We start from the raw sequence: 16,840 nt of genomic DNA on the forward strand, positions 1-16,840 counted from the left end.
ACCCAAATGGAATGGAATGTAATGAAATGGAATGGAATGGAATGGAATGGAATGGAATGGAATGGAATGGAATCAACCCGAATGGAATGGAATGGAATGGATTGGAATGGAATCAACCTGAGTGGAATGGAATGGAATGGAATGGAATGGAGTGGAATTGAATCAACCTGAATGGAATGGAATGGATTGGAATCAACCCAAATGGCATGGAATGGAATGAAATGGAACGGAATTGAATTAACTGGAAAGGAATGGAATGGAATGGAATGGAATGGTAACAACCCGAATGGAATGGAATGGAAGGGAATGGAATGAAATGGAATGGAATGGAATGGAATAAACCCGAATGGAATGGAATGGAAGAGAATGGAATTGATTGGAATGGAATAAACAAGAATGGAATGGAATGGAATGAAATGGAACGGAGTGGAATTAACCGGAATGGAATGGAAGGGAATCGAATGGAAGGGAATGGAATGGAATGCAATATAATCAACCCGAATGGAATGGAATGGAATGGAATGGAATGGAATGGAATGGAATCAACCCGAATGGAATGGAATGGAATGGAAAGGAATGGAATGGAAAGGAATGGAATGGAATCAAACCGAATGGAATGGAATCGTATGGAATTGAATCAACCCATATGGAATGGAATGGAATGGAATGGAATGGAATGGAATGGAATAAACCCGAATGGAATGGAATGGAATAGGATGGAATGGATTGGAATGGAATCAACCGGAATGGAATGGAATGGAATGAAATGGAATGGAATGGAATGGAATTAACCGGAATGGAATGGAATGGAATGGAATGGAATGGAATAGAATCAACCCGAATGGAATGAAATGGAATGGAATGGAATGGAATGGAATGGAATCAAGGCGAATGCAGTGGAATGGAATGGAATGGAATGGAATCAACCCTAATGGAATGGAATGGAATGGAATGGAATGGAATGGCACGGAATGCAATCAACACGAATGGTATGGAATGGAATGGAAGTGAATGGAATGTAATCAATCAGAATGGAATGGAATGGAATGGAATTGAATGGAATGGAATGGAATCAACGCAAATTGAATGGAATGGAATGGAATGGAATGAAATGGAATAAACCCGAATGCAAGGGAATGGAATAGAATGGAATGGATTGGAATGGAATCTACCCGAAAGGAATGGAATGGAAGGGAATGGAAAGGAATGGAATGGAATGGAATGGAATGAAATGGAATGGAATGGAATGGAATCAACACAAATGGACTGGAATGTAATGGAATGGAATAGAATCAACCCGAATGGAATGGAATAGAATGGAATGGCATGGAATCAACCCGAATGAAATGGAATGGAATGGATTGGAATGGAATGGAATGGAAAGGAATGGGTTGGAATCAACCCGAGTGAAATGGAATGGAATGGAATGGAATGGAATGGAATGGACTGGAATGGAACGGAATGGAATGGAATCAACCCTAATCGAATGGAATGGAATGGAATGGAAAGGATTGGAATGGAATGGAATCAACCCAAATGGAATGGAATGGAATGAAATGGAATGGAATGGAATGGAATGGAATGGAATCAACCCGAATGGAATGGAATGGAATGGATTGGAATGGAATCAACCTGAGTGGAATGGAATGGAATGGAATGCAATGGAGTGGAATTGAATCAACCCGAATGGAATGGAATGGATTGGAATCAACCCAAATGGCATGGAATGGAATGAAATGGAACGGAATTGAATTAACTGGAAAGGAATGGAATGGAATGGAATGGAATGGAATGGAACGGAATCAACCCTAATGGAATGGAATGGAATCGAATGGAATGGAATGGAATGGCAAGGAATGCAATCAACACGAATGGTATGGAATGGAATGGAATTGAATGGAATGGAATGGAATCAACGCAAATTGAATGGAATGGAATGGAATCAACCCGAATGCAAGGGAATGGAATAGAATGGAATGGATTGGAATGGAATCTACCTGAAAGGAATGGAATGGAACGGAATGGAAAGGAATGGAATGGAATGGAATGGAATGGAATGGAATGGAATGGAAAGGAATGGGTTGGAATCAACCCGAGTGAAATGGAATGGAATGGAATGGAATGGATTGGAATGGAATGGAATGGAATGGAATCAACCCTAATCGAATGGAATGGAATGGAATGGAATGGATTGGAATGGAATGGAATCAACCCAAATGGAATGGAATGGAATGAAATGGAATGGAATGGAATGGAATGGAATGGAATCAACCCGAATGGAATGGAATGGAATGGATTGGAATGGAATCAACCTGAGTGGAATGGAATGGAATGGAATGGAATGGAGTGGAATTGAATCAACCCGAATGGAATGGAATGGATTGGAATCAACCCAAATGGCATGGAATGGAATGAAATGGAACGGAATTGAATTAACTGGAAAGGAATGGAATGGAATGGAATGGAATGGAATGGAATGGAATGGAATGGAATCAACCCTAATGGAATGGAATGGAATCGAATGGAATGGAATGGAATGGCACGGAATGCAATCAACACGAATGGTATGGAATGGAATGGAATTGAGTGGAATGGAATGGAATCAACGCAAATTGAATGGAATGGAATGGAATGGAATAAACCCGAATGCAAGGGAATGGAATAGAATGGAATGGATTGGAATGGAATCTACCTGAAAGGAATGGAATGGAACGGAATGGAAAGGAATGGAATGGAATGGAATGGAATGGAATGGAATGGAATGGAATGAATCCGAATGGAATGGAATGCAATGGAATGGAATGGAATGGAATCAACACAAATGGACTGGAATGTAATGGAATGGAATAGAATCAACCCGAATGGAATGGAATGGAATGGATTGGAATGGAATGGAATGGAAAGGAATGGGTTGGAATCAACCTGAGGGGAATGGAATGGAATGGAATGGAATGGAATGGAATGGAATGGATTGGAGTGGAGTGGAATGGAATGGAATGGAATGGAATGGAATGGAATGGAATGGATTGGAATGGAATGGAATGGAATGGAATCAACCGAAAAAGAATGGAATGGAATGGAATGGAATGGAATCAAATGGAATGGAATGGAAAGGAATGGAATGAACTGCAATGGAATCAACCCGAATGGAATGGAATGGAATGAAATGGAACCGAATAGTATCACCCGGAATGGAGTTAAATGGAATGGAATGCAATGGAATGGAATAGAATCAAACAGAACAGAATGGAATGGAGTGGAATTGAATGGAATCAACCTGAATGCAATGGAATGTAATGGAATGGAATGGAACGGAATGGATTGGAATGGAACGCAATCATCCCAAATGGAATGGAATTGAATGCATTGGAATGGAATGGAATGGTATGGAATAGAATCAACCAGAATGGAATGGAATGGAATGGAATCAACCAGAATGCAATGGAATGGAATGGAATGGAATGGAACATTATGGAATGGAATGGAATGGAATCAACCCGAATGGAATGGAATGGAATGGAATGGAATGGAATGGAATGGAATGGAAAGGAATGGAATGGAATGGAATGAAATGGAATGGAATGGAATAAACCCGAATGGAATGGAATGGAATACAATGGAATTGGTTGGAATGGAATAAACCAGAGTGGAATGGAATGGAATGAAATGGAACGGAGTGGAATTAACAGGAATGGAATGGAAGGGAATGGAATGGAATGGAATGGAATGGAATGGAATGGAATATAATCTACCCGAATGGAATGGAATGGAATGGAATGGAATGGAATGCAATCAACCCGAATGGAATGGAATGGAATGGAATGGAATGGAATGCAATCAACCCGAATGGAATGGAATGGAATGGAATGGAATGGAATGGAAAGGAATGGATCAACCCGAATGGAATGGAATGGAATGGAATGGAATGGAATGGAATGGAAAGGAATGGAATGGAAAGGAATAGAATGGAATCAAACCGAATGGAATGGAATCGTATGGAATTGAATCAACCAATATGGAATGGAAAGGAATGGAATGGCGTGGAATGGAATGGAATAAACCCGAATGGAATGGAATGGAATAGGATGGAATGGATTGGAATGGAATCAACCGGAATGGAATGGAATGGAATGAAATGGAATGGAACGGAATGGAATTAACCGGAATGGAATGGAATGGAATGGAATGGAATGGAATGGAATGGAATGGAATAGAATCAACCCGAATGGAATGAAATGGAATGGAATGGAATGGAATGGAATGGAATCAACGTGAATGCAATTGAATGGAATTGAATGGAAGGGAATGGAATGGAATGGAATGGAATCAAGGCGAATGCAATGGAATGGAATGGAATGGAATGGAGTCAACCCAAATGGATTGGAAATGAATGGAATGGAATGGAATGGAATGGAATGGAATGGAATGGAATAAACCGGAATGGAATGGAATGGAACGGAATGGAAAGGAATGCAATGGAATGGAATGGAATGGAATCAACAAGAAAGGAAAAGAATGGAATGGAATGGAATGGAATGGAATGGAATAGGATGGAATGGATTGGAATGGAATCAACCGGAATAGAATGGAATGGAATGAAATGGAATGGAATGGAATGGAATTAACCGGAATGGAATGGAATGGAATGGAATGGAATGGAATAGAATCAACCCGAATGGAATGAAATGGAATGGAATGGAATGGAATGGAATGGAATGGAATGGAATGTAATCAAGGTGAATGCAATGGAATGGAATTGAATGGAAGGGAATGGAATAGAATGGAATGGAATGGAATTGAATGGAATCAAGGCGAATGCAATGGAATGGAATGGAATGGAATGGAATCAACCCAAATGGAATGGAATGGAATGGAATGGAATGGAATTGAATGGAATGGAATGGAATGGAATGGAATGGAATGGAATGGAATAAACCCGAATGGAATGGAATGAACGGAATGGAAAGGAATGCAATGGAATGGAATGGCATGGAATCAACCCGAAAGGAAAAGAATGGAATGGAATGGAATGGAATGGAATGGAATGGAATCAACACAAATGGAATGGAATGGAATGGAACGGAATGGAAAGGAATGCAATGGAATGGAATGGAATGGAATCAACCCGAAAGGAAAAGAATGGAATGGAATGGAATGGAGTGGAATATAATCAACCCGAATGGAATGGAATGGAATGGAATGGAATCAACCCAAATGGAATGGAATGGAATGGAAAGGAATGGAATGGAAAGGAATGGAATGGAATCAAACCGAATGGAATGGAATCGTATGGAATTGAATCAACCCATATGGAATGGAATGGAATGGAATGGAATGGAATGGAATGGAATGGAATAAACCCGAATGGAATGGAATGGAATAGGATGGAATAGATTGGAATGGAATCAAACGGAATGGAATGGAACGGAATGAAATGGAATGGAATGGAATGGAATTAACCGGAATGGAATGGAATGGAATGGATTGGAATGGAATGGAATGGAATGGAATGGAATGGAATGGAATCAAGGCGAATGCAATGGCATGGAATGGAATGGAATGGAATGGAATCAACCCTAATGGAATGGAATGGAATGGAATGGAATGGCATGGAATGCAATCAGCACGAATGGTATGGAATGGAATGGAATTGAATGGAATGGAATCAATCGGAATGGAATGGAATGGAATGGAATGCAATGGAATGGAATGGAATCAACCCGAATGGAACGGAATGGAATGGAATTGAATGGAATGGAATGGAATCAACGCAACTTGAATGGAATGGAATGAAACGGAATGGAATAACCCCGAATGCAAAGGAATGGAATAGAATGGAATGGATTGGAATGGAATCAACCCGAAAGGAATGGAATGGAACGGAATGGAAAGGAATGGAATGGAATGGAAAGGAATGGAATAGAATCAACCCGAATGGAAAAGAATGGAATGGAATAGAATGGAATGGAATGGAATGGAATCAACCCAAATGGAATGGAATTGAATGGAATGGAATGGAATGGAGTGGAATCAACCCGAATGGAATATAATGGAATGGAATGGAATGGAATGGAATGGAATGGAATGGAATCAACCTGAATGGAATGCAAAGGAATGGAATGGAATGGAGTGGAATCAATCCGAATGGAATGGAATGGAATGGAATGGAATGGAATGGAATGGAATGGAATCAACCCGAATGTAAAAGAATGGAATGCAAAGGAATGCAAAGGAATGGAATGGAATGGAATGGAATGGAATGGAATCAACCCCAATGGAATATAATGGAATGGAATGGAATGGAATGGAATCAACCTGAATGGAGTGCAATGGAATGGAATGGAATGGAATGGAATGGAATGGAATTCAACGGAATGGAATGGAATGGAATGGAATGGAATGGAATGGAATGGAATCAACCCGAAAGGAATGGAATGGAATGAAATGGAACGGAATGGAATGGAATGGAATCAACACGAATGGAATGGAATGGAATGGAATGGAATGGAAAGGAATGGAATGGAATGGAATGAAATGGAATGGAATGGAATAAACCCGAATGGAATGGAATGGAATATAATGGAATTGATTGGAATGGAATAAACCAGAGTGGAATGGAATGGAATGAAATGGAACGGAGTGGAATTAACCGGAATGGAATGGAATGGAATGGAATGGAAAGGAATGGAATATAATCAACCCGAATGGAATGGAATGGAATGGAATGGAATGGAATGGAATGGAATCAACCCGAAAGGAATGGAATGGAATGGAATGGAATGGAAAGGAATGGAATGGAATGGAAAGGAATAGAATGGAATCAAACCGAATGGAATGGAATCGTATGGAATTGAATCAACCCATATGGAATGGAATGGAATGGAATGGAATGGAATGCAATGGAATGGAATGGAATCAACCCGAATGGAATGGAATGGAATGGAATTGAATGGAATGGAATGGAATCAACGCAACTTGAATGGAATGGCATGAAACGGAATGGAATAACCCCGAATGCAATGGAATGGAATAGAATGGAATGGAATGGAATGGAATCAACCCGAAAGGAATGGAATGGAACGGAATGGAAAGGAATGGAATGGAATGGAAAGAATGGAATAGAATCAACCCGAATGGAAAAGAATGGAATGGAATAGAATGGAATGGTATGGAATGGAATCAACCCGAATGGAATGGAATTGAATGGAATGGAATGGAATGGAGTGGAAGCAACCCGAATGGAATATAATGGAATGGAATGGAATGGAATGGAATGGAATGGAATCAACCTGAATGGAATGCAAAGGAATGGAATGGAATGGAATGGAATCAACCAGAAAGGAATGGAATGGTACGGAATGGAACGGAATGGAATGGAATGGAATGGAATCAACCCGAATGGAAAAGAATGGAATGCAAAGGAATGGAATGGAATGGAATGGAATGGAATGGAATGGAATGGAATCAACCCCAATGGAATATAATGGAATGGAATGGAATGGAATGGAATCAACCTGAATGGAGTGCAATGGAATGGAATGGAATGGAATGGAATCAATCCGAATGGAATGGAAAGGAATGAAATGGAATGGAATGGAATGCAATGGAAAGGAGTGGAGTGGAATGGAAAGGAAAAGAATCAACCCAAATGGAATGGAATGGAAAGGAATGCAATAAACACGAATGGAATGGAATGGAATAGAATGGAATGGATTGGAACGAATCAACCGGAATGGAATGGAATGGAATGAAATGGAATGGAATGGAATTCACCGGAATGGAATGGAATGGAATGGAATGGAATGGAATGGAATGGAATGGAATCAACCCGAAAGGAATGGAATGGAATGAAATGGAATGTAATGTAATGGAATGGAATCAACACGAATGGAATGGAATGGAATGGAATGGAATGGAAAGGAATGGAATGGAATGGAATGAAATGGAATGGAATGGAATAAACCCGAATGAAATGGAATGGAATAAAATGGAATTGATTGGAATGGAATAAACCAGAGTGGAATGGTATGGAATGAAATGGAACGGAGTGGAATTAAACGGAATGGAATGGAATGGAATGGAATGGAATGGAATGGAATATAATCAACCCGAATGGAATGGAATGGAATGGAATGGAATGGAAAGGAATGGAACGGAAAGGAATAGAATGGAATCAAACCGAATGGAATGGAATCGTATGGAATTGAATCAACCCATATGGAATGGAATGGAATGGAATGGAACGGAACGGAACGGAATGGAATGGAATGGAATGGAATGGAATGGAATGGAAGGGAATCAACCCGAATGGAAAAGAATGGAATGCAAAGGAATGAAATGGAATGGAATGGAATGGAATCAACCCAAATGGAATGGAATGGAATGGAATGGAATGGAATGGAATGGAATGGAATGGAATCAACCCCAATGGAATATAATGGAATGGAATGGAGTGGAATGGAATCAACCTGAATGGAGTGCAATGGAATGGAATGGAATGAAATGGAATCAATCCGAATGGAATGGAATGGAATGAAATGGAATGGAATGGAATGCAACGGAAAGGAGTGGAATGGATTGGAAAGGAATAGAATCAACCCAAATAGAATGCAATGGAATGGAATGGAATAAACACGAACGGAATGGAATGGAATAGAATGGAATGGATTGGATCGAATCAACAGGAATGGAATGGAATGAAATGAAATGGAATGGAATGGAATTCACCGGAATGGAATGGAATGGAATGGAATGGAATGGAATGGAATCAACCCGAAAGGAATGGAATGGAATGAAATGGAATGGAATGGAATGGAATGGAATCAACACGAATGGAAGGAATGGAATGGAATGGAATGGAAAGGAATGGAATGGCATGGAGTGAAATGGAATGGAATGGAATAAACCCGAATGGAATGGAATGGAATAGAATGGAATTGATTGGAATGGAATAAACCAGAGTGGAATGGAATGGAATGAAATGGAACGGAGTGGAATTAACCGGAATGGAATGGAATGGAATGGAATATAATCAACCCGAATGGAATGGAATGGAATGGAATGGAATGGAATGGAATGGAATCAACCCGAATGGAATGGAATGGAATGGAATGGAATGGAATGGAATGGAAAGGAATGGAATGGAAAGGAATAGAATGGAATCAAACAGAATGGAATGGAATCGTATGGAATTGATTCAACCCATATGGAATGGAATGGAATGGAATGGAATGGAATGGAATAAACCCGAATGGAATGGAATGGAATAGGATGGAATGGATTGGAATGGAATCAACCGGAATGGAATGGAATGGAATGAAATGGAATGGAATGGAATGGAATTAACCGGAATGGAATGGAATGGAATGGAATGGAATGGAATGGAATGGAATAGAATCAACCCAAATGGAATGAAATGGAATGGAATGGAATGGAATGGAATGGAATGGAATCAACGTGAATGCAATTGAATGGAATTGAATGGAAGGGAATGGAATGGAATGGAATGGAATCAAGGCGAATGGAATGGAATGGAATGGAATGGAATGGAATCAACCCAAATGGATAGGAATGGAATGGAATGGAATGGAAAGGAATGCAATGGAATGGAATGGAATGGAATCAACCCGAAAGGAAAAGAATGGAATGGAATGGAATGGAATGGAATGGAATGGAATGGAATATAATCAACCCGAATGGAATGAAATGGAATGGAATGGAATGGAATGGAATTTAATCAAGGGGAATGCAATGGAATGGAGTTGAATGGAAGGGAATGGAATGGAATGGAACGGAATGGAAGGAATCTAGGCGAATGCAATTGAATGGAATGGAATGGAATCAACCCTAATGGAAGGGAATGGAATGGAAAGGAATGGCACGGAATGCAATCAACACGAATGGTATTTAATGGAATGGAATGGAATGGAATGGAATCAACACAAATGGACTGGAATGTAATGGAATGGAATAGAATCAACCCGAATGGAATGGAATGGAATGGAATGGCATGGAATCAACCCGAATGACATGGAATGGAATGGATTGGAATGGACTGGAATGGAAAGGAATGGGTTGGAATCAACCCGAGTGGAATGGAATGGAATGGAATGGATTGGAATGGAATGGAATGGAATGGAATCAACCCTAATGGAATGGAATGGAATGGAATGGAATGGAATGGAATGGAATGGAATGGAATCAACCCAAAAGGAATGGAATGGAATGAAATGGAATGGAATGGAATGGAATCAACCCGAATGGAATGGAATGGAATGGAATGGATTGGAATGGAATAAACCTGAGTGGAATGGAATGGAATGGAATGGAATGGAATGGAATGGAGTGGAATTGAAGCAACCCGAATGGAATGGAATGGAATGGAATCAACCCAAATGGCATGGAATGGAATGAAATGGAACGGAATTGAATTAACTGGAAAGGAATGGAATGGAATGGAATGGAATGGAATCAACCCGAATGGAATGGAATGGAATGGAATGGAAAGGAATGGAATGAAATGGAATGGAATGGAATAAACCCGAATGGAATGGAATGGAAGAGAATGGAATTGATTGGAATGTAATAAACCAGAATGGAATGGAATGGAATGAAATGGAACGGAGTGGAATTAACCGGAATGGAATGGAAGGGAATGGAATGGAAGGGAATGGAATGGAATGGAATTTAATCAACCCGAATGGAATGGAATGGAATGGAATGGAACGGAATCAACCCGAATGGAATGGAATGGAATGGAAAGGAATGGAATGGAATGGAATGGAATGGAATCAAACCGAATGGAATGGAATCGTATGGAATTGAATCAATCCATATGGAATGGAATGGAATGGAATGGAATGGAATGGAATGGAATGGAATGGAATGGAATGGAATAAACCCGAATGGAATGGAATGGAATAGAATGGAATGGATTGGAATGGTATCAACAGGAATGGAATGGAATGGAATGAAATGGAATGGAATGGAATGGAATGGAATGGAATGGAATAGAATCAACCCGAATGGAATGAAATGGAATGGAATGGAATGGAATGGAATGGAATGGAATGGAATAGAATCAACCCGAATGGAATGAAATGGAATGGAATGGAATGGAATGGAATGGAATCAAGGCAAACGCAATGGAATGGAGTTGAATGGAAGGGAATGGAATGGAATGGAATGGAATAAAGGCGAATGCAATTGAATGGAATGGAATGGAATGGAATCAACCCTAATGGAATGGAATGGAATGGAATGGAATGGAATGGAATGGAATGGCACGGAATTCAATCAACACGAATGGTATAGAATGGAATGGAATTGAATGGAATGGAATGGAATCAACGCAAATTGAATGGAATGGAATGGAATGGAATGGAATGGAATGGAATAAACCCGAATGCAAGGGAATGGAATAGAATGGAATGGATTGGAATGGAATCTACCTGAAAGGAATGGAATGGAACGGAATGGAAAGGAATGGAATGGAATGGAATGGAATGGAATGGAATGGAATGGATCCGAATGGAATGGAATGCAATGGAATGGAATGGAATGGAATCAACACAAATGGACTGGAATGTAATGGAATGGAATAGAATCAACCCGAATGGAATGGAATGGCATGGAATCAACCCGAATGAAATGGAATGGAATGGATTGGAATGGAATGGAATGGAAAGGAATGGGTTGGAATCAACCCGAGTGGAATGGAATGGAATGGAATGGAATGGAATGGAATGGATTGGAATGGAATGGAATGGAATGGAATCAACACTAATGGAATGGAATGGAATGGAATGGAATCAACCCAAAAGGAATGGAATGGAATGAAATGGAATGGAATGGAATGGAATGGAATGGAATCAACCCGAATGGAATGGAATGGAATGGAATGGAATGGATTGGAATGGAATCAACCTGAGTGGAATGGAATGGAATGGAATGGAATGGAGTGGAATTGAATCAACCCGAATGGAATGGAATGGATTGGAATCAACCCAAATGGCATGGAATGGAATGAAACGGAACGGAATTGAATTAACTGGAAAGGAATGGAATGGAATGGAATGGAATGGAATGGAATGGAATCAACCCAAATGGAATGGAATGGAATGGAATGGAATGGAATGGAATCAACCAGAATGGAATGGAATGGAATGGAATGGAATAAACCCGAATGGAATGGAATGGAATAGAATGGAATGGATTGGAATGGAATCAATCAGAATGGAATGGAATTGAATGAAATGGAACGGAATGGAATTAACCGGAATGGAATGGAATGGAATGGAATGGAATGGAATTGAGTGGAAATGAATGGAATGGAATCAACCCGAATGGAATGGATTTCAATGAAATGGAATGGAATGGAATCAACACGAATGGAATGGAATGGTATGGAACTGAATCAAACCAAATGGAATGGAATGGAATGGAATGGAATGGAATTGAATGGAATGGAATGGAATGGAATGGAATGGTAAAAACACGAATGGAATGGAATGGAATAGAATGGAATGGATTGGAATGGAATCAACCGGGATGGAAAGGAAAGGAAAGGAATGGAATGAAATGGAATGGAATGGAATCAACCCGAATGGAATGGAATGGAATGGAATGGAATGGAATGGAATGAAATGGAATGGAATGGAATGGAATAAACCCGAATGGAATGGAATGGAAGAGAATGGAAATGATTGGAATGGAATAAACCAGAATGGAACGGAATGGAATGAAATGGAACGGAGTGGAATTAACCGGAATGGAATGGAAGGGAATGGAATGGAAGGGAATGGAATGGAATGGAATATAATCAACCCGAATGGAATGGAATGGAATGGAATGGAATCAACCCGAATGGAATGGAATGGAATGGAATGGAATGGAATGGAATGGAAAGGAATGGAATGGAAAGGAATGGAATGGAATCAAACCGAATGGAATGGAATCGTATGGAATTGAATCAACCCATATGGAATGGAATGGAATGGAATGGAATGGAATGGAATGGAATAAACCCGAATGGAATGGAATGGAATAGGATGGAATGGATTGGAATGGAATCAACCGGAATGGAATGGAATGGAATGAAATGGAATGGAATGGAATGGAATTAACCGGAATGGAATGGAATGGAATGGAATGGAATAGAATCAACCCGAATGGAATGAAATGGAATGGAATGGAATGGAATGGAATGGAATCAAGGCGAATGCAATGGAATGGAATGGAATGGAATGGAATCAACCCTAATGGAATGGAATGGAATGGAATGGCACGGAATGCAATCAACACGAATGGTATGGAATGGAATGGAAGTGAATGGAATGTAATCAATCAGAATGGAAAGGAATGGAATGGAATTGAATGGAATGGAATGGAATCAACGCAAGTTGAATGGAATGGAATGGAATGGAATGAAATGGAATAAACCCGAATGCAAGGGAATGGAATAGAATGGAATGGATGGGAATGGAATCTTCCCGAAAGGAATGGAATGGAAGGGAATGGAAAGGAATGGAATGGAATGGAATGGAATGAAATGGAATGGAATGGAATGGAATCAACACAAATGGACTGGAATGTAATGGAATGGAATAGAATCAACCCGAATGGAATGGAATAGAATGGAATGGCATGGAATCAACCCGAATGAAATGGAATGGAATGGATTGGAATGGAATGGAATGGAAAGGAATGGGTTGGAATCAACCCGAGTGAAATGGAATGGAATGGAATGGAATGGAATGGAATGGATTGGAATGGAACGGAATGGAATGGAATCAACCCTAATCGAATGCAATGGAATGGAATGGAAAGAATTGGAATGGAATGGAATCAACCAAAATGGAATGGAATGGAATGAAATGGAATGGAATGGAATGGAATGGAATGGAATGGAATGGAATCAACCCGAATGGAATGGAATGGAATGGATTGGAATGGAATCAAACTGAGTGGAATGGAATGGAATGGAATGGAATGGAATGGAGTGGAATTGAATCAACCCGAATGGAATGGAATGGATTGGAATCAACCCAAATGGCATGGAATGGAATGAAATGGAACGGAATTGAATTAACTGGAAAGGAATGGAATGGAATGGAATGGAATGGAATGGAATGGAATGGAACGGAATCAACCCTAATGGAATGGAATGGAATCGAATGGAATGGAATGGAATGGAATGGAATCAACACGAATGGAATGGAATGGAATGGAATGGAATGGAATGGAAAGGAATGGAATGGAATGGAATGAAATGGAATGGAATGGAATAAACCCGAATGGAATGGAATGGAATATAATGGAATTGATTGGAATGGAATAAACCAGAGTGGAATGGAATGGAATGAAATGGAACGGAGTGGAATAAAACGGAATGGAGTTGAATGGAATGGAATGGAATGGAATGGAATATAATCAACCCGAATGGAATGGAATGGAATGGAATGAAATGGAACGGAGTGGAATAAAACGGAATGGAGTGGAATGGAATGGAATGGAATGGAATAGAATCAACCCGAATGGAATGAAATGGAATGGAATGGAATGGAATGGAATGGAATGGAATCAAGGTGAATGCAATGGAATGGAATTGAATGGAAGGGAATGGAATAGAATGGAATGGAATGGAATTGAATGGAATCAAGGCGAATGCAATGGAATGGAATGGAATGGAATGGAATCAACCCAAATGGAATGGAATGGAATGGAATGGAATGGAATGGAATGGAATTGAATGGAATGGAATGGAATGGAATGGAATGGAATGGAATGGAATAAACCCGAATGGAATGGAATGGAACGTAATGGAAAGGAATGCAATGGAATGGAATGGCATGGAATCAACCAGAAAGGAAAAGAATGGAATGGAATGGAATGGAATGGAATGGAATGGAATCAACACAAATGGAATGGAATGGAATGGAACGGAATGGAAAGGAATGCAATGGAATGGAATGGAATGGAATCAACCCGAAAGGAAAAGAATGGAATGGAATGGAATGGAATGGAATATAATCAACCCGAATGGAATGGAATGGAATGGAATGGAATCAACCCAAATGGAATGGAATGGAATGGAAAGGAATGGAATGGAAAGGAATGGAATGGAATCAAACCGAATGGAATGGAATCGTATGGAATTGAATCAACCCATATGGAATGGAATGGAATGGAATGGAATGGAATGGAATGGAATGGAATGGAATAAACCCGAATGGAATGGAATGGAATAGGATGGAATAGATTGGAATGGAATCAAACGGAATGGAATGGAACGGAATGAAATGGAATGGAATGGAATGGAATTAACCGGAATGGAATGGAATGGAATGGATTGGAATGGAATGGAATGGAATGGAATGGAATGGAATCAAGGCGAATGCAATGGCATGGAATGGAATGGAATGGAATGGAATCAATCCTAATGGAATGGAATGGAATGGAATGGAATGGCATGGAATGCAATCAGCACGAATGGTATGGAATGGAATGGAATTGAATGGAATGGAATCAATAGGAATGGAATGGAATGGAATGGAATCAACCCGAATGGAAAGGAATGGAATGGAATTGAATGGAATGGAATGGAATCAACGCAACTTGAATGGAATGGAATGAAACGGAATGGAATAACCCCGAATGCAAAGGAATGGAATAGAATGGAATGGATTGGAATGGAATCAACCCGAAAGGAATGGAATGGAACGGAATGGAAAGGAATGGAATGGAATGGAAAGGAATGGAATAGAATCAACCCGAATGGAAAAGAATGGAATGGAATAGAATGGAATGGAATGGAATGGAATCAACCCAAATGGAATGGAATTGAATGGAATGGAATGGAATGGAGTGGAATCAACCCGAATGGAATATAATGGAATGGAATGGAATGGAATGGAATGGAATGGAATCAACCTGAATGGAATGCAAAGGAATGGAATGGAATGGAGTGGAATCAATCCGAATGGAATGGAATGGAATGGAATGGAATGGAATGGAATGGAATCAACCCGAATGTAAAAGAATGGAATGCAAAGGAATGCAAAGGAATGGAATGGAATGGAATGGAATGGAATGGAATCAACCCCAATGGAATATAATGGAAAGGAATGGAATGGAATGGAATGGAATCAACCTGAATGGAGTGCAATGGAATGGAATGGAATGGAATGGAATGGAATGGAATGGAATTCAACGGAATGGAATGGAATTGAATGGAATGGAATGGAATGGAATGGAATGGAATCAACCCAAAAGGAATGGAATTGAATGAAATGGAACGGAATGGAATGGAATGGAATCAACACGAATGGAATGGAATGGAATGGAATGGAAAGGAATGGAATGGAATGGAATGAAATGGAATGGAATGGAATAAACCCGAATGGAATGGAATGGAATATAATGGAATTGATTGGAATGGAATAAACCAGAGTGGAATGGAATAGAATGAAATGGAACGGAGTGGAATTAACCGGAATGGAATGGAAGGGAATGGAATGGAATGGAATGGAATGGAATGGAATATAATAAACGCGAATGGAATGAAATGGAATGGAATGGAATGGAATGGAAACAACCCGAATGGAATGGAATGGAATGAAATGGAACGGAGTGGAATTAACCGGAATGGAATGGAATGGAATGGAATGGAAAGGAATGGAATATAATCAACCCGAATGGAATGGAATGGAATGGAATGGAATGGAATGGAATGGAATCAACCCGAATGGAATGGAATGGAATGGAATGGAATGGAAAGGAATGGAATGGAATGGAAAGGAATAGAATGGAATCAAACCGAATGGAATGGAATCGTATGGAA

This window comes from Pan paniscus, chromosome 6 (genome assembly GCF_029289425.2).
Source record: "Pan paniscus chromosome 6, NHGRI_mPanPan1-v2.0_pri, whole genome shotgun sequence".
NCBI classification, from domain to species: Eukaryota; Metazoa; Chordata; class Mammalia; order Primates; family Hominidae; genus Pan; species Pan paniscus.